The sequence below is a fragment of the Cyrtonyx montezumae genome, unplaced genomic scaffold, assembly GCF_038088225.1.
Source record: "Cyrtonyx montezumae isolate F1298 unplaced genomic scaffold, pur_monq_1.0 scaffold_10, whole genome shotgun sequence".
NCBI classification, from domain to species: domain Eukaryota; kingdom Metazoa; phylum Chordata; class Aves; order Galliformes; family Odontophoridae; genus Cyrtonyx; species Cyrtonyx montezumae.
This window is the reverse complement of record NW_027071826.1, coordinates 22049843-22070463: the sequence shown is the minus strand read 5'-3', so window position 1 is coordinate 22070463 and position 20621 is coordinate 22049843. Positions and strand designations below refer to the sequence as shown.

At 36.5% G+C, this 20621-nt stretch overlaps 1 protein-coding gene across 5 annotated transcripts in view; it reads left to right on the top strand.

The window, feature by feature from the left end:
• Positions 1-20621, top strand: part of MIPOL1 (mirror-image polydactyly 1) — a 172934-nt gene that overhangs the window by 94488 nt on the left and 57825 nt on the right. The window lies entirely within an intron of this gene.

Here is a 20621-nt window from a genome sequence, read left to right as displayed (position 1 = left end):
AAAGCTATCAAACAATGAAGGTGATCTTGTAGATTAAGCCCTGATTCTGATTATGTAGCAGTGACTGTGCTGGAGAGCAATCCTTCTGACATTGTTACTACTGTAACTAGATTTTGAGGAGAATCAAACCCTTTTTGACTTTGGTTTAGAAGCTTGTGGGTTCCACGTGCACTTTAACATTAATGGAGTTAGGTCTCAAATGTGTGAAGCTTTAAAGGTGGTAACACATGTGTTTTGGTGGTAGTAATCTCCACTCAGAGATTAATGGAAACTGTCAAAATTTCTTTTCATAAAATATATTTTTGCAAGATAGAAGGTGATTGGGTAAAGTCTTGCTGATATTTAACTAATTCTTGCAGAAAAGCTTAGGCCAAAAGACGTAATAGAAAGAAGATATCTACATTAAAAAATCTATTTTGTTTTTTCAGTAAAAGCTTTCATATCTCTTCAAAACCTTTCAAAACCAAAGACTCACTAAGAACACCTCTCCTTTAACCACACTTCTGAGTTCTCTGGAAAAAAACCTGAACAAATCTTAAAATACTTTATTGTCCTGGTACTTTAATCCTTGACCCCATCTCCTAACAGGAGGGAAATATTTAATACAAGTTTCTAGTTTAAAAAATGAAACTGTGTTTGCCTCCAATATTCAACAACTGAGTGAGCAGTTAGAATACGATTGGTTTCAAGTAGCTGCATTTTTTAAGAGAAAACAGGTTTCAAACTTTTTTCCAAAAGGTGCATGTCATCTGTAGAGGAGACAGTATACCAAATGCTATTTATTTCTTTGTTTGTTTTAGTGGAACTTTTTATTCATTAGCCTTTCAAGTATTAATTATCACAGAATTGTAGGGGTTGGAAGGTACCTCTAGAGAGATCATCGAGTCCAACCCCCTGCAAAGCAGACTCCCTATGCAGGTAGGCATCCAGGTGGGTCTTGAATATCTCCAGAGAAGGAGAATCTACAACACCCTGGGCATCCTATTCCAGTGCTCTGTCACCCTTACTGTGAAGAAGTTCCTTTGTATATTGGTGCAGAACTTCCTGTGCTCAAGTTTATGGCCATTTTCTCTTGTCCCGTCCCCACAGACCACTGAAAAGAGGTTGGCCTATGTCCCTTTGATTCCCACACTTGAGATATTTATAAATGCTAATAAAGATCATCTCTGAGTCTTCTTTTCTCAAGGCTGAGCAGTCCCTATTCCTCTTCTTGCTCAGCCTTTCCTCATGGGGGTGATGCTTCAGGCTCTTAATCATCTTTGTGGCCCTCTGCTGGACTCTCTTCAGGAGTCTCCTGCATTTTTGGACCAGGGAGTGCAGAACTGGATACAGTACTCCAGGCGAGGCTTGACCAGGGCAGAGTAGAGGGGGAGGATCTCCTCCCTTGATGTGCTGGCCACTCCTTTTAATGCATCCCAGGATCCTGTTGGCCCTCTTGGCTACCAGCGCACATTGTTGGCTCATGGCCAAACTGTCATCTATCAGGAGGCCATGCTAATATTTAAGAATATCTCATATAGTAAATTGGTTTAGTTAGTTATCTATTCTTGTTTCTTACAACTGAGCTGAGTAGTAGATGATGGAGGAAAGAGAAGAATACTGCAACCTTGAAAATGCTACTGATAGCTACTTCTGTTTGGAGTTGCAGTACCGCAGTATCAGCAAACTACTTGTTTTCCAAACTAGATAAAATAAGATCCGTTTATCTACCCTATTAAATCTAGGGGCCAACTTTCAAGCAAATGCAGTTATAAGCTCTGTAGATGCTAAATTCTGAAATGTTTGGTCTATAAACAAAAATCTGACATCAAATATAGCATTGCGGCTAGACATAGTAATGGTGTGTATATGCTACATTCACAGAAAACAGGGAGATGATTGCTCTTTTGTATGTTGCTTAGGGTTTTTTTCTTATGTTAGAGTATTAAAACAGATATTAAATTTTATCATTAATGCAGTGCGTGGTCTCTCTTCAAATCCCCTTAATTACAGATTGACTCCAAGGATTACACAGCATGGATTTTAATTTTAACTGAAACAAAAGGAAAAGCTGCTTAAAAATTATTCTTGCTGAGTGACTTGTTGGACCACACAAGAATTTTTAACATCTTTTCATAAGTATTGTTAAATTTTTTGAAAAATTAGAGCAAAAGAACTAAGTTCACGTTCGAACTCCAATTATATCATGTCTACTTCCCAAATAAAATGTTTTATTAACTTTGTCCTCAGGAAGGAATGTCTGCTTCTCATATTTTTGTTTCTTCAGTTATCCTTTAGGAGAAAAAGGCTGTAGTCTTGCTGAGATGTGTTTGTGTTTGAAGAGAATGACATCAGACTTCATATTTCCTTTCTTTAGTAATTTATACAAAATTGCCAAGCAAAGTTGACGTTGTAGCTGCAGCAGCTTATTTCACACCCTTGCATTGTTACCATCCTAAGCCCTATCTTTAGGGCTCAAGAGCTCCACTCTGAAAATTTGATTCCAGCCTAGGAGTTAAAATAGCATGTCTCAGTCCAGAAACAACATTTTCACAAATTGGGGCCTAATCCAGTAAGCCTCACTCAGGAAGCTACTTCTGTGAGTACGTTTTATTCATCACAGTATAACTTGCAGGGTCAGGGCCTCATTCTTTAATCAGAGGTTTCTTTCCGCGCTTCTGAAAAGATAATGTCAGCTCCTCAACTTATTTCATTTACTAATGCTTATTTTTCACAGTTAAAGTTTACTTCTTTACAGTTTTACTATCCAAATCCTGCCAGTTCTTTGAGATGCATAGGAAAAAAGAAGTTGCTCTCCAAGCTGCATCAAATAATAAATCCCAAAGCTGAGTGTCTGCGACTTCTCTTGTTAGGTGCATCTGAAAGTATCCCTTTGCCTCTCAAAACCTGAATTGCATTTTCTTTGCTTCAAAACTCATCCCCTTTTGTGACTGATTAATAACTTTGAAAACAAAACGAAACAATACAATACAAAAATTACAAAATTAGTTTTTGTCCAGGAGGTCACTTTAGTGCTGAGGGATAAATCTGTCATTGCTGTTTAATGGTAGTTAGCATTTGATAAAGTTCCCCTAACTCTAGTTTGTTAGCTTAAAACATGCTTCCTGAGGCTTCCCAGATCGTCAGGTAAATAATGCCATTATTGCTGCATCTATGTACAGGGTGAAATTTTTGCCCTTAGAAGGGTTATTTCAACAAGCTTTTCTTTCCTTTGTCTTCAGCTGTCTCTGAGCTGTTGCTTTCAGAATGTTTAATGGCTTTCTTTAGCGTATTCTTGCACTTTTTTTTTAATGGATCAAATTAAACTCTATTTCTTCATATTATAGCCAAGTATAAATCCTTCCTATTTTAACAAAAAAGTATTTTTAATGCAAACCAATGAGCAGGTTAATTTATACACAATGTTTTTCAGTCTAATTTGTCCATTATGTGCGATAATGTCAACAGTAAATGATTTTCAAATCATATGTGCTTAATGCAGAGGCCAGAAATAGCAACAAATGAGGCTAAATTGTGAATGCACTTGCTTTTTATGGCTTTTACTGCAATCTTAGCAGATGTAGGCTAAGAAGTGTGCTTATGTGTGCAATTTAATTATTTGTTAGGAGATTTGAGTGTCACTGGTTGGTACAGGAATGTACTATTACAGTTGTGTTATGTTGGCTGGATACAGTAAACATTTTGAATGTGTTATTGGTTAAGCTTTTAATAAAGTCTACATACTAGTACCTAATTTGAACATAAAATGCCCTACAGGGAATAACAGTGGCTATTTTTTAGAGTAACATTTAATTTTGCAGGTCATTTTTGAGGCCTGTTCTGTGAGACTGTGAGTGGTTTTGAGTGCCCAGGGAAGTTAACAGGGGAGCGGAGGCTCAGGGCCTCTCAGAGAGACCCTTTGATAAATAATACTGACTCTTTACCGTATTGGACAAAATCTGGAAAAAAAAATCCTATCTGCCTCCTAACATAAATAAATATGTGCATGAGCGCTGTCTATCTTACAAAGTAGTTCATGTTTGTTTAAGTTAGAGCACAGGACGCGCAGACAGTCTAGTGTCTGGCTTTTGAAACGGGTGTGTAAGCATCTATGTCAAAGAGAAAATCGTTCAGGAATCTGAAGGCTGAGACTGACAGAAAAAATCATCCTTTGCAATAAATAAGACTTGATTTTGACATATAGTATTGCTGAAAGATAACGTTTGTCTGCAGCACATTCACTGTTGACATAGGTGTGAGGCTCGCACAGTTTTCCATATAAGCGATTAGTGTTTGTTGCTAGATTTAGATTTTGATATTTAGATTGTGAACCAGTTCAGCATTTTGAGACAAGGCGTGTTCTTGGGGCTGTAGATTCAGTCCAACTGTCACCATCTCTCTTTCATGCACTAGGGATACTACAGTGACTGTCAGCGGCGGTTTCTTTTTTTCCACTTCATTACTATTTCCTTCCTTTCTTCTTTTCACATAGAAAGCATATGTAAAGAATAACTACGTAATTTTTGGGAATTAGGTCACCTTTTGCTCTGCATAGTTTTTCTTTAGTCAGTAGTTCAAGGCTGCTTATCAGGATGTGGCATTCCCTAGAACAGCTAATTTTAAAGTAAGTGCTTGTTCAGTCCTATACATATTCTTGCATAATAATAAAAAAATCAAGGTTCATTCCTTTAGTTTGGAAGATTTGGGACTTTCTATTGTTTGCTGGGTTTTTTGTTGTTTTTGGGTTGTGTTTTTGGGTTGTTTTTTTTTTATCCTTTTATCCACTGGATTAAATCTCTTGTTTAGTTATTGCAAAATCCCCCAGCTGTCTTTCATTGAACCTGAATCATGAAAATGAGGAGTCTGAATTACATTTTGGGGAAGGAAATGTTCAACTTGAAAGATAGTGTTTACAGGTAAATCAGTGGACACTGAAAATAAAAAAAAAATAGAATTAGAGTGGTTCTTTTGTATGTAACTTTAGTTGGCTACATCTGAGGAGGAATGAAAAAATGACCTCTTTGCTTGAGATTTTCCAAACAATGCTATAAGCTCCAAGTTATTCTGAGGTGGTGAAAGGTGAAACATTTGACATGTTCTTTTGGGGCAATGCTTTAAAAAAAAGAGGGCGGGAAAGAGGCGTTGCCACATCAGAGTTAAGGGTGTTTGTGGTTGTCCGTGACAGCGGCTCCAGTTTTAGAACACCTGTGTTTACCTTCCAGCTTTTCTCAATTGGCCTGAAAGTGGCCTAAGAATGGCACAGACAGATCTGCAATGTGGCTGTGTTGCCTTTGCAACACACATGCAAAAAAAAAAAACCAAAAAAAAAAAGCAAAAAAGACAGAGATAAATCTCTTATTTTGCAGGTAATCATTAACTACGTTTTTGTGCCAAGCTGAAAACATATGGAACTTTTCTGAATTTTCCAGTCTCTCAGATTGTGCCTATACTTTTTTCCTTATCTATTAAACTTTTTTTTAATTCTCATTTGCCATTTATTTCCTAACAAATATAGAGTTAACTTAGCGGAGTTTTTAAATCACTGTTAGTTTTAGTTGTAAAAATAATACAAAAAAATAGTAATTTTGTTGCAAAATGATATCTCTTTCCAGTATTTGGAAATATTTTTAACTGTTTTAGCACCTTGTCTGCCTTTCTGCTCCAAATGATGTGCATGATATTCCTGTTTCTAGAAATATGTCTGCCTCATAATTACTACGCTGTGGGCTTTCCTGTGGAACTCTCCACAAAACTCAGGTTTTGTTTTCCTGAAGTAGAAGGAAAGAACAAACGAGAACAGTGCTGGTACAGAGGCACAAGTGATTCCTGCCTTAGACTGATTCCTTCTTAGAATTAAGAGCATGAAGGACAGCTTTGAGGTACTGTAGGAGGTGAACAACATGTAACCCTTACTCAAGGCACTGAACCTAACCACAGCAAAATTACTTTTCTGCTGTTGATCTCATACAACATCTCAGCAGAGTAAAATGGGAACTGACCAGCTCTCTCTGGATTGGGTACTTTGAATGAACCAAGAGACTGCACTAGAATGATATGCTTTGTACTGTGCAGCAGAACAGACACCTCTGCTGTCTTGAGAAGAGAGAGGTAGATGGGGAGCTAATATTCAAAATATGCCTCCATGGTTTAGATGCCCCTTTTTCATGAGTTTATAACGGTAACTAACTCACTTCTTTTAAATCTCTCTAGGTACCCATCTTGAGCTGCCTCAGTACTACTAAAAATCTGTCTGGTCATTTTCTGACCTTTTAAAATTACTCCCTGCTCCATGTGAAAATGGGTAGTTAAGAAAGAGATGGCAGTTTCCTATTAGTTAAAACTTGAGTGGTTTAAAAATACATGTATTCAGTTTTCCACATTGATCTTTGAAACTACAATGAGGAAGAAGCTTTATAAAACTCATGTGCAAACAGGATAAAACTATGGCTTGTTAATTTTGTCATGTTGTGTGTTGCTTCCCTTCATAGAAGGAAGCAGTCAGTTAAATCTACATACGCATTTCTGGATTTTGGTGATAGGAGTTTAGTACACAGATCAAGAATGCAGTCTTGAGAGAATTATTCTATTCTTCTGCCTTCTTTTTTTCTTCTTTTTTTCACTAAACCTCCCCTTTTTATTCAGTCTAATTCAGTCTTCTGAGTTGTTAAATGTACTCAGAATGTACTCTCTCCCATCACTTCAGGTGCTATTTTGAGATTCTGGTACAACATTTTCTTAACCTTCTGCTCCATCTGCTAAACAGTCAAGAAGTGGTCCTACATGGAACAGGATCATCCTGGAATTAGAAAGGTTAAAAACAATTAATTGTCTCCTTCCAGTGACTTAGGATGGATTGTGTCTACTAAGTCATTCTCGTTGTTCATTCAAGGTTTTATGACATTAAAATATCCATGGAATGCCACAGAGTCATTGTAGACTCATTACAGATATAAGACAGAATCAGCCATCAAAGAAAAGCCATAATTATTTAAGCAATAGACCAGTTGTCATCTTTGGGAAGTTAAACACAAAGCAACTCCAGCCACACATGGGTTCTCGGATCTCGACTGTGTAACAGCATTAGGGTGCTACTGATTGCAACAATTAATACCTAGTATCTCGCTGTTTTAGACTCTCAAGAAGGGCCAGTCTGGGCCCTGAGAGTGAACCTGCAAAGCAACCTCCTCGGGTTCTTCCTACATCTACTAGGCTTTGCACTTTAGCTATTCCTTATACTGGATCACAGCAGTATTGAGCAAGCCTTTCTGAAGAAAATAAGGCCTAAAAAGGTCAAATACAGGCAAATTACAGAAGTTGCACAGTGAAGTTTTGTTCTGTTTCCTACTCAACAGCGCATTCTTTTCTTGCTCCTTGTGCTATGACTAAATGTATTGCAGAGTTTGCTTAAAGACTTGGATCAGACTGCTTCATCCAGAAGCCTAATGACATTTCTAGGCTGTCTAAAGCTTGTTTTGAAAAACCAAGGGCAAGTATACCACACAGAATCTCTGTCATTATAATTAATGGGTATTGTTTCTGTCTTAGGGAATATTTCAGGGAGAGATTGCACTTTCAGTAAATATTTGGACCAAACAAGACACTCCATGGTCCTTCTTTTCTAAAATGAATTTTTTTAAAACTGAGTGACCCAATGCAGATTTGATTCAGTATAGCCTCTTGTTCTGTATGGATTATGGGTGTTGTCTCATCTGTTCTTATTAAAAGTGCAGACTGAGAGAAACCAATTTATTTGTCTCGTTTCTAAAACATGTCAGTATCTGAGATTTGCACAGCACTTCATTCTTATTTGTAAACTTCATACAGTGGATTTGGTTTCTACATTCAATTGTTGATTCGGGAAAGCTATTTTTTTAGTCACCTGACACATTGCCTTCTATATCTGAGTGTGGTTGCCACTTGCAAAATCTTTACTATACATGCATATATGTAATTTCTAAAAGCTGTGGGTCTTTCATTCAGTGTAAAAACTCAAAAACAAAACAAAAAATTAAAAAAAACCCAAACCCTACATTATTCATTTTTAAGTCAAGAAGGTAGAGTTTCACATATGCTCTACATTTATGTCTGTGTTTGCAGCAATTGTTTATACAGTGTATGCAAAACAATTGTTTAAATATGTCCAAGTTTGCAAATGTGAGGCTCATCTTCATCTTCTTGATGACCTTTCATTTTTCTGTTCTTTTCATGTGTACCAGTGTGACTGGAAGCCATCTGTGGTTTATAGATCACAGCCTCTTCTGGATGAAGTGATTTCTCAGGAGTGTACTGCATGAGAATGTACTACCTTAATTTTAATAGAGGGGAAAAAAGAGAAAGGGTTTTCAATGAAGCAGGCTGTTTTTAGCCTTGTTTCCTAAGAAAACAAAGTATATGTGATTAGGCAGTCTTTAGTTTTTGCGTTAGGATTTTAGCTATTTTCAGCCAAACCTGACAGAAGAATAACAGCTCTATCCCTAAGAGGATTCTCTCTCGATGTTCCACTCGAGGAAGATATGGGAAGAACTTTATCAGCAGTTATTACCGTTAAGCAAGAGACAGCTGTGCAGCAATAGGTAACTACTATATAAATGATGAAAGGAAAAGGTAAGTAGGGGTTAAGTAGGAGCTGTAGACTGAGCTGGAGATATGTAGTAGAATGCTATACATAGGTAGAATTCAAGAATTCTATAAGAATATTGGAAGAAATATGAGGATGTTATTATGAGGAAAGGTAATATAAGTAAAGTGTGAGAGAGGTTGAAGTATCAGACAAGGCTTCCTTAGTATTGCAAGTAGAAACCTGACTTAGTTTGCATATTTGTAAAGAGGTCCTTTTCCTCCAGTGAATTATAAATATTTTATTGTCAGGTCTTTAGTTTTTTCTTCTATATTTCAAACTGCTCTATGTAGCAGTACAACTGCAAATTTAAATCTTCTGAGCATAGTGAAGAGTTTCAATCATTTCTCTCATTGCTCTTTTAATGCTACATTTAAAGTGATGACATTAAGATTTGAAGAGTTTTTAACTTATCAAATTAAAATCTCTCATTAGTTTCTAATAGCATGAATGTCAGCTGATCTCTGGCAGTTTTCCGGGGAGTACTGGAGATTAAGTGGTGGTACTCAAATTAAGTTGATGTTGAAAAGATGCTGGCACCAAAACCACATCTCATAGTTCTAAACTCATTCACTTCTCTGCTTAGAGACTTAGTGTAATTTCTGATTGAGAAAATTATTTAAGGAATTACTTTTTTATACTTCTAAGACAGTTAAAAAAATTATTTTCTGAACTTATTTTCTGATACTTGGAATATTTTGAGTTACATATCCTTAGGAGAATAATCATTTTAATATTTCAATATTAAAAGCTTTTTAGATGTATTTTCTTTATGCAAATACTTCAAAACAGAAAGATTAGAAAAGATTTTAAAAATCACAGAAAATTTGATAGACAAAATAAAATTGGGTGTGAAATAGTATTTCATTGATTTTTATTTTCATATTATATTCTGTTCCTTCTATCTTTTGTTTTAAATCTGAAGAGTGCATTGAGCTTCATGTTCTTCTTTTCTATTTTTCCTTACAAGTTATCACTTCTCCTTTCTCACATCTTACACCATGCCTTCAGCATCACACAGTTTTCTTCTTTTCTCTAGTGTCAAAAATGTTTTCTTTTGTCTTCCCTCATTGTTCTCCTAACTCATCCTTCCCTTTTTTCATCCTGGATGTTTGTTTCTTCCTCATCTGTCTCAGCCACTTCATTGCAACAACAAGAGCCTGAACATCCCCAGAGACTTTTGTCCCATACTAAGAGCCGTACCTAAGATACTGGTATTTTCGTGTATGTCGGCTTTAGTTGTTCTGTGAAGCAGAAAGATTACTTCAGGTTCCCACTAATCAAGCGGAAAATGGATGACATGAGCAAGATGTGAAAAGCTCATTGGTAGCCCCTGGAGAAGTATTGCATTCAAAGTTGACAAATTGCAGGGGATTTAAGGAGTGCATGATAGGGCAAGTGGATGGTCTGTTTTTCCTCAAAGTTGTTTGTCAGAACATTTGTTCTTTTAGGAACAGACAATTGTTATATTTTATTCATGTAGAATTCTGGTATGTTGTTTGCTATGCATGCCAAAAGTTACACTGAAGTAGTCAGTTAATGAGGAGTTAACATCTATTCTGGCATTTCTAAAGTGAGCATCTTCATTTACTCCTCTTTCCCCTGAAACTGTATGTTAAAAATTTTCATTACAGGATCATGTGTGCTTTAATTCACAGCATTCCTGCTCTACACTGTATGTAGAGAATAGACAATATCTATATTTTTATCTTCTTTGATGTGTACCAATCTCTTGTTTACTGGATACTGTTAAAACTTTTCCCTGAAAACTGAATTTTGAATAATGATCATGGGGATTTTATGCAATATTCAGTGTTATAAGAATGAAAGGTTTAATAAACAACTATACCTTGTATTCCTGTAGGTACATTTTATTCATGTTCCTTGTGGAAGCCAAGGCATGAAGAAATTAAGCTAAAACTATCCACATAGATATTCATAAATATATGAGACATGCAAAATGTTCCTTCTGGAACATTTATCATTCATAAATTCCTATAATTTAAGGCCATGCCCAGAACCCATTTCTAAGAAAATGAGGATGCATTTTGTAGTATTGTTACTCAGAGTTATACATATAGTAAAATCACCCTAATTACCACATAGACATAATTTCTGTTTTGCTATGCATTCACCAAAAGATTGCATCTGTACCAGTATTTTCACAGCATTACATTGTTACCTTGTACTGAAGTCCAAGATCTTATTTACAGTCAGTGTTTTTCAGAATGCAGTTCCCCTTTCTATAAGTGTGACCTGTGTCCACTGTTCTTAGACTGAGAACTTTCTATTGGGTTTTATTAAAATACATTCAATTTGAACACACCTAATTATCAACCAGAACATTGCTTCACCATTATTTACTTACTTTTTTGTTCATGAACATTAGTAGCCATGTTTATCTGGTTTCCAAGTAATTGAAGAATACTTTGTATGAGTGTATGCCCAATACTGATACCCATGCAGTGTTACAGGTATTTTCATATTATTCAGTGATGAATGCCTCTTGAAACACAGAGTTTTGATATTTTTTTTTCTTTAACTGTGAGCCCACTCTGAATCCACTTAGGGAGAGTTTTAGTTGCTGTATTTTGCTCTTTTTTTTTTTTCAATCAGACAGCTATGTGATAATAAGTCAAAGTCGGACAAATGTTTGTATGACATCTGCTTCTAATCTCATCAAAGGGAGAAATCAGATTTATTTGACAGGACCTATTTTATGCAAAAATATGTTGACTGGGAGTAATTATATTCTTTCATTAAGTTCTATATTAACTGAATCCAGACTTTTCAATTATTTGGCCCGGTTTTTATCCCACTCATCTTCTTTTATTTTTTTTTCAGTAGTATCTTTATATTTTAAAATTGATTATAACCAAACATTGTCTAAACAGGGACTTTATCTAACAACCTGAGTTAAAAACTATTGTAATCTGTAAAAGTTCTCCTTAGATAGCTAGGGAAGTGAAAAGTGCTTATTAATTCTGTGTAAAAATGTATGCAGCTATGTATGCCTCCTATTTTACGATGCTGGCTCAAAACATGAGGCAGATGGTGGTGGTATGGCAGTAGAGGTTGAATTTTCCCGCCAATATTTCTTTACTTTTTGCCGTGTGACAGATGGCAGTCTGACAAAATGGTGTCTGACAAGGGAGTATGGATGAATCAAAGGTGTGGAACTGAATTCCTCCACACAGAAAAAATAGTACCCATTGACATTCATCCACACTTGCTGAATGTTGATGGAGACCAACCAGTGAGCGTGAGCACTGTGAGGTGGTGGGTGGTGCATTTCAGCAGTAGTGACAGTAATAGTGCTCACCTCCACTCATGCAGGTATTTCAAAGTGCTGCATGCAAGCTAATGGTGGTGGTGATGTTGAAAAATAGCGGTTTGTAACTGAGAATTTGCTCTGTTAAACACTGTTATTGCGCTCTTTGTAGCTGTTGTATATTACATGGAAATAAATAGAAGGCACTACTTTTGGAGCAACCTACATAAATCTCCATTACAGTGATTAGCATCTCTTCTGTTATAATGGGCTACAGATTGTATCATGCTGATAAATAATACATGATCTTTGAAAGTGTATAACATTATGTGATAGTTGACCGCCTGATACTTTCAGCATATGTCTCCCAAACCAAAGTCCCCTATGGTGTAATTAGTTTTCTTTCCAAATATTATAGACAGGTGCTAAAAAAAGCTTGTCCCATTCACTAATAAGATTAGCTATCCAGTAAGTCTCTGTGTTAGTTAGCATATTGACCTGTATGCATTTAAGAATTATGATTATGTGTTACGGATCATTGTAAAAAGAATAATGATATAGGTTCAGTTTTTTAATGCATTTTTTTTTTTAACTACTTCTCTAGTTGTTCACCAGATGACATTAGTAATGCTGGTTACATAAATATATTCCCATCAATGAGAATTCTCTCTTGCTTCTTATCTAGATTTCTAGGATCAATACATAAACACAAATGAAGAGATTCTTTTCATTTTATTCTTTGCCACATTGGTTCAACTTTCTTGTTAGGTGCTGAATTTGAGCATGTATCTCATTTGCCTTCCAAATAACCTCCCCTTGTGTTGCTGACTTAATATCCTGGCTGCTCCAGCTAGTTTCCAACTGAGAAGATTAGCCTCCTACTTGTGTGGTGTGGGCCATCCTGTTCATGCAGTCCCTCCCTTCATTGATGGGCTGTTTCACAGCAGATCAAAATGTGCTTCTTTTCAGTCCTAGATTACAGGCAGAAAATACTGAAAATAAACTTTCTCATTTTTGGTATATTTGGATAGCCACTTACATTTTAATTTGCCTCTCAATCATTTTAATTGTAGCTCAAGCCTTATTTCATATCAGGCCTGATGTGTGGACATTATATGGCATTTATGTGCTGTCCCCCGTAGACTTCAGTTGCAGCTGTGAGTATACAGTACTTCTGCAGATTAGACACAGGGGATTTGTCTTGCACAGTCAGAAAATGGGAAACATACTGTGAATCCCTTTGAAAACTTTCAGTTAAGTTGTGCTGAGGTATCTTGACCAAAGCTTGGACAGATTCCACTAATGCCCAGCAACACTTGTTTCCTTTAAATATGAAGTGTATTTGGTCACAGCTGCACTCCCAATCCTATGGCTCCAACAAAATGAACAGGAAATAAGTAGGTAACATCTCCTTCCCTGGGCAAGGATGATTCACTCCCACATTTACGTCCACCTTCTGTAACAATTAGAAGTTCAGAAAAAAACACAAAGTGTGATCATGCATTTAAAATCACAATGCATGTGTACCAGTAACATTAGTTTTAGCATTTCTAGTATCTTTGTCCTTGGAATGATGATCTTGGTAATCTACTAAGGAAGGGATCAGCTCATTCACCTTTAGCTGTTGAAGGACCTTTGCTGAGCCACTCACCAAGGCACCACTTCGAGTCAGTGTGAACTGGGGACATATCAACACATGGCAGTCCTTATTCCTGAAAGGTAAATGTGGAAGATAGAGCAGAAATGTTCTTTGAAAGTGCCTAGTTCACTTAAACCTTAGGTGGCAGGAGTCAAGTAAGACCTCATTTCTGTGTCTAGGACATGTGAGCATATGCACATATTTCTTATGTGGAAAGGTACTATTGCATGCATATGGAGTTATGTTTGTCCCATATCTATAGTGATAACTTGCTGCTGTGTGTAATATTGGGTTCATCTTTACTGAAAGTAATTAAAATTAAATCTTAAATCAAGCCTTGTGTGAGAACCAGTAGTCCTGTCCCACAGTTCATCTCAGTAAAACTATGTTAGATGTATAGCAATGATAAGAGATTACTCTGGTTGGTAAAGAACAGCATTCCACTTTGAATGAGCCAATAACTTCTCAAGTTGTGATGCATTTAATGGGCTTCTATCTAAATCTTGTTAAGACATTAAGCAGCAAGAGGTTGTCTGACTTTTCTCCTTCACTGTTTATAATGAAATAGATTTAAGATGTATTCTCTGGAAATCCAGTGGTATTTTTATTTATTTTTTTAATCAGTTGCTAATTATATCTGATATTTTTAAAGATACATGTTTAGGAAATTAGCCTAACCTTGAAATGGTTTCCCTAACATCATGCTTCCCTCTCTCCTATCTAAAAATATCAGGTATAAAGCCATTGCATGTCATTTTAACAAACTCTTTTTCATATCAAATTCCTAAAATGTACATTGGCATAGGAGCTTTTTCCAGTCAGTATTCTTCATTTCATTTTTGTTCTTAATAATATCGCTTTTTTTTATTGTGAAATAGTAACTGCAAAATATATATCTGGTGCTGGAAAGATTATGAAGGTTTAGTTTAAATTATTGCAGGTTTTTTTTTACAAACTTTGGGACAGGTAGGTATTTGGTTTGTTTCTTGAGTGCAGTTATAATGAAATATCAAGAGCCTTGTGTTATCAAATATAATTTCATTTTGTCAATCAATATTTACTTACTGTGGATTTTTTTCTACTGAGTTGTGAATAGTGTAAAACAAGCAATGAGGAATGTTAGCAACTCAGTCAAAGGAGTGGTCAACTAGAGGTAAAAAGCCAGTGCTGATTAAAGACTAAGATGGCAGTTCATCTAGTACAGATACAAATTTTATTTTACATAGAAGGCCTTGTTTTCAGAGAAATGGGTAGATTTACTGCAGTCTGGTTGATGTGAAAATTTGTCACAAAAAGTTATATATCCCATAGCTAATGGATGTAGTTCCCAGAATTTTTCTGAGTACCACAGTGCAGTAAATTAAAGAGAAAATATTATATTTTACATTGTGTTCCATTTTAAATTTGTCTCATACCTTTAAGCCTCAGCAGACATTTGGTATTGAATAATATTTCTTTGAGTGCAGAAATATCATTTTCTTGAAGCCTGAAGTAGTAATTAATCTTTGTGGGAATTAAGAAGTTAATTAGTTATTGCCAACAGTGACAAGTTGTTACTGACTAAACCAGAAAGAAGCCCCTTGCCCCTTCTGAGGTATTGTGACATCTTTTACCAACTGAAGTGGCAGCAGTGTTGGGCCCTGTGAAAATAGGTCCAGGGAAATAATTTTCATCGCTACAGTTCATCTTTAATTTTTTATATTTTATGAGTTGTCTCTAACTCCTTGCTAGAAATCTTGATATGATAATTTGGAAAACCATGGTATGTTAAGAGCTTATCCATTCAGCTGCTGGTAATATATCCTTCAGATTTGGTATGAATTTGACGGTACTTTGCATCCCCTCAAGAGTTAGAGGATTTCCATGTTTGAAATATAATGGGATTTCAGTGTATCTTCACAAGTTATTTTCAGATCAGAGGCTGGAACCTAAGTTCTCTGAAAAACAGTGTATGTGGGGCCTGAAATTGGAAACTGTTTAATTTGGTGAGTACAGTCTTTCGGGCTACTTGATTTCAGTGTAGAAGTTATTCAGTGTACAGTTGAATTGAATTTATGGGATATCTTTTGTTGAAACAATTACATTTTACCATATGCCAGGATTCTGGGCAAAGCAATACTTTTAAACTGCTAACTTACACTCTTTCTTATAAAAATGTAAATTTAGTCATATTATGAAATACAGAACGAAAAAAAAAAAGTTATTTGAGGAAACAAATCTTGATTTCTTAATATTTAACTTTCTATACTGGTAAGTTTTTCCTGCTGTTTTGACCTCTAGCCATAGTAGCTGTGGACATTCATACAGTGTTTCATTTCACCCGAGGCTGTTGATAATTTAGTCATCCGAAACAGCTTCTTCTAAACAGTGTCACTAGGATGTAGTTCCTCCCTCAAAGGGGAGTGGTCTTTTGTTAGATTATGTAAATCATGAAACTCATTCATTATCACCACATTAATAATTCCTGCCGTAACCTGCAGAACCAGGGATCCAGCAACACTTTTCCTGAATTCAGCAAACATTAGAAGCTACTGTTCCTGCATTTGCTTTAGTTTCTTGGGGGAATTGCATGAAAGTAAATTCAAATCAGCAGAGGATTTGTTTGTCAAATTTTGCAAATCATGTTCCCGAAAAGGGAGTTTTACAAACCCTGTTCAGGAGCCCCAGATACCAAACTCACTTCAGCTTTAGATGTAACATTTGTACTGACTCGTTCAATCTTAATTTTGATTGATTACTTACCAGCAGAAGTTTATACTGAAATCTTTCCTTTGTCCTCTTTATCCCTTACTCACCTTTTCATTCTTCTCCTGTCAATTATTAACACTCTGACGTTATTTGTTGCTGCAGTAACTTTGTTTCAGTGCGGCTGTTGCCAGGTGAATTTTCTTGGGAGCTTGGTTGTCACACTCAGATTTTGTGAGATAGCTGAAAAGGTCTGTTTCAGGCAGCAGTCTTCAAGTTTGCTTTTTCTTATGAAACAGCCTGGCCGTTTATAGACGTTCTATTTGAAAACAAAAAGCAAAAGGAAGTGTGCTGTGGGTTGGTTCCAGACCGTGCATTCTAAGCTTTGTGTCACCAGGTGAAAATGTATAGGCTTGAGTTCAATGGGAAACATTTGCTGAGGTCTGGCATAGTGGAGGTTGATGAGAGTCTGAGGAGACAGAGGGTCCCTACTTCTATTTGTTAATTCAGATCTTTGTGGGCCTGCTTCATGGCTGAGAAATGTCACTGTGATTATGTAGGGAATCCAGTCATGCTGTGCACTGCGGGACTGTGACTGTTGCAAAACCTGAGACCAAAGTCCAGGTGCTTTCAGTTCCCTGACAGAATGGCTGAGGCCAAACAGCACACACCCTGCCGTGCTCTGCTGCTGGTACAGGGCTCAGAGTTGTGCCTCATGCACGCATAGCAGTGTCCCTTATGATCAGCTTGCAGGCTGGAATGGGTCACCCAGCTGCAGGTTTTGGGGAGCTGAGGCAGGTCACTGGCTCAGAATTTCCTTACTGCTATCCTGATTTTAGTTAATATATTTTCACATTGCTCATAAACTTCTCTTCAGATTTCTTCCTAAGGCAGAGGGTCTGCCCATTGCTCTGAAGAGTTCCCAGTTGGAACAGTCTGAGTGGTTGGCCACAGCGGAGCGAGACCAAAACTGAACCACTTTCCCCTTTCCTAGTCCCCATAGCTCACTCATGGATGACAAGCAAAAATAAGAGCCAATTTTTACCTTTCAGGGGAAACCCAGTGCAATGGCTAAGAATGTAAGAACAGAGGGAATCAGCTGGAGAAAGAAGGAAGGAATGAAAAGCAAACATAAAGCTGTTACTTAAAACTCTTCCATCCTTTCTTTTTACCACTTATTTAGCATTCTTCTAAAAGTAAAAAAACTGACTAGGCTTATAGCATACTGAAGATTCCTGCTAATAGATGCAAGGTTTTGTATACAAGGATGCATTTCAGTTTTGTTGCTATAATGATGTGTGTGTTTTTTCTTGAGTCTGAAGTGGGAACACTGAAATACAATGTTTTCCTTTATTTCAAAAATATAAATCACTGTTTTTCTGTGCGTCTTTCTTAAAACATTGCTGCCACAGCAGTATGATATGCTTTTACTCATCTGTCTGTGTGTAACTTGTTTGATAGTTGGTTTCTTTACTTGTCTGTTAAAATGCTGGCAGCTTCTGTTAATTGTCCCAGTGCCTACTGATGAGCCCAGAGCTGATTGTCAAGCTTCCCTACTTAAAGTCCAGAGAACAAGCTGCTTATGATGACCCAACAGAGACATGAGGGAGGTCTATGAAAGGAAGAGTATTCAACCAGCTTTAATCCTTGTTTTCAGTAAGGCAGTGTCTTTAAGTGCCAACTAATTAGTGAATAGACATGGTTGTAGTTCTTGTAGTCATGGCTTTTGTTGGCCTGAGATGAACTGAGCAGCTAATAGAAATGGTTTAAAATCAGTGCTTTGCTTTTTTTTTTTTTTTAATGCACTTTAATAGGATATGGAGATGAGAAAATATAAATCAAAGCAGCAACAGAAGTAGGTAGAAACTATCTATCTATGTTGATACATTCTATTTAGCAGTTAAACTTGTGACTCCCACATGCGGAAGTCTGGCCCTGTGCTAAAATAACTATTCATTTTATAAACTTTGACATATATTGATACTAGAAAAGTGTGTAATTTTTTTCCCTATTACAGTAATGTTATACAAGCATTACTTTGCATTTAAATAGTATGTTAAAATCATAAATTGTAATGTAATCAATCAAGCTAAATATAGTTCTTCCAGTTAGCAGCACTGAAACCAAATTGCAAGTGAATTTGTTTAAGAATTGAAAGCGTGCCTAAGACTACAACCTAATTTCCAAGAGGGATGGCTCCCTCTTTAAGCATTTGTGTATCATATCTTATTATGTATCGTACAATAAAATTTTCCAGTAGGTACAGTTAACCATTTTACACATTCCAAAATGTCATTTTTTGTAAAATTGAGTACAAAGAAAGGGGGAAGATGAGCTAATGGCATCCAGTCATAGTCACCCGAAAGAGAACGCATTCTCTTTCCTTGAAGATCAGTGAGAAATTTGAAGTGCAGCAAGAGGGTTGGAAAAAAAAGTTGTGGTTCTTTTCTGTTTGTATTTCCCCTATTACTTGTATCTTGCTTGACCTTGACGTGGTGCAGACAAAAAAAGCAGGCAAAGCAGCCTACAGGAGCTTACTGTTTTATTCATTTTCTAAAATTAAACATAAATTCCAGTGATATTCAATAACAGTACCTTGGTTATTGATGCTCATAACCTTTTTGCTGCCTTTATCACCTGTATTATCGATTGGAGATAATTACTGCAAAGCAGCTGGCTGTTGGTTTTAGAGAGCATCAATTGTTCTCCTGTCCCAGCTGTTGGCTAATAAGGACAGTCAACACATCTGTTTCAACAGCTGGTAATTAACAAAAGCCTAATTGCTGCAACTCTTTTAACAACAAATCTATGAGAGAGTAGGGATGTAGAGGAATATTATTTACTCTGTGCTTTGCACTGTCTTTGACCAGTTTCTTTTTCTTTTTCTTTTTCTACTTTGAACACCACTGCCTTTGTCTGACACATTGAATGGCAGGAGAACACAATATGGTAATCCAGAGCTTAAGTTTTTCAGATCTTTGTTGGTGTTTCTTATTGCAACATTTCTTTTCTAAGTTGCAAGATAAAATGGATCAAAAGCATTTTGTGGAGTTTCATACAACAGCTACAACCCTCAACAGTATGCCTAAGAAATAGGGCTGCCAATCCAGCAGCTTCCAAAAGAAAGTAATAGGTTTTCCCCTCTCTGTATGCATTTAATAACCCTGTACCCCTTCGCAAAAGAGGTTTCTTCATTGTAAAAGTAGTGGTTCTAAGAATTTTATCATTGCTGTTAAGATGTTTCACAAACTTGGCTGTATGGATGAAACCTACTAATACTGGTTAGTTTAAAAGTTAATATCAGGTGGTATCTTGTCCTTCATAAATATTGTATCTGTACCAAATTGAAGAGGATTCTACACAATGCTTGCCTGTGTATCTACATTTATAGTATCGATCAGCAACACAGTCAGACAGTGCTCTTTATTAGGTCTATTCTGTGGGTTAACCTTGTATATAGCACGCATATAATTGGAATACTCAGCACTAAATAGAATGCATGTATATAAACACAGGGAAATGTTAATCCCATTGAATTCAATAGCAAACTTCTGTTGGCTTCAATGGGTCAGGACTTTCTGTGCAAAACTAAATTTTCTTAAAAGCTAAAGACAAATTTGGCATTCATCACACTGCACGTGAAAAGAAGGTACTCAAGTACTAATGGAATGATTGCCTGAAGTATTATGCAAGTCAGGCATGTATTGCAGATTGCGAAAATGAATGAGTCAATAAAATTTTCTAAGACATAGCATTTAAAGTGGCTAAATTGATGATGAAAAATTGTGATTCTCTGCAAAAAGTTAGTCAAGATTGCTTGATTAAACTTGCTGCCGTAGCATTTCAGTTGGCAAATATTTCTGTACGTTGAGTTCTTTAATTGTCTGCTGGGTATGTTGAAAGGTATAAAAGAAATTCTACCTAAGTGCTTGCCATTGACAGAATACAGATTGCATAATTAAAAACATTCTGGCAAGACAAGTTTAGTTCAACAGGTGTTCAAGTGAAGAAATGTGTAATAGATGCAGTGAAAAAGCGTAAGTTATGCTTTGTATAAGTGAAAACAAAAGCACTGACTGAAATTCTAATTGTAGGACAGTAACACAGAGAAGTGTTTGCTGTCTGGTTTTACTGGAACGTGGTTTCTGTATGCCACAATCTATGGTGATTGAAATGGTTTTGTATGCCTTGCACAAATAAGAGGGAAGAAATATACCTTCTGCATTACACATCTATAAATATCTAAGGAGCGGGAGGCAAAGAGACGAGGCTGGACTCTTCTCAGCAGTGTGTAGCAGTAGGTCAAAGGGAAATGGCCACAAAGTTGGATAGGAAGTTCTGCACAAATGTGTGTGGGAACTTCTTCTCAGTAAGGATGACGGAGCAGTGGCACAGCTGCACAGAGAGGTGGTGGAGTCTCCTTCTCTGGA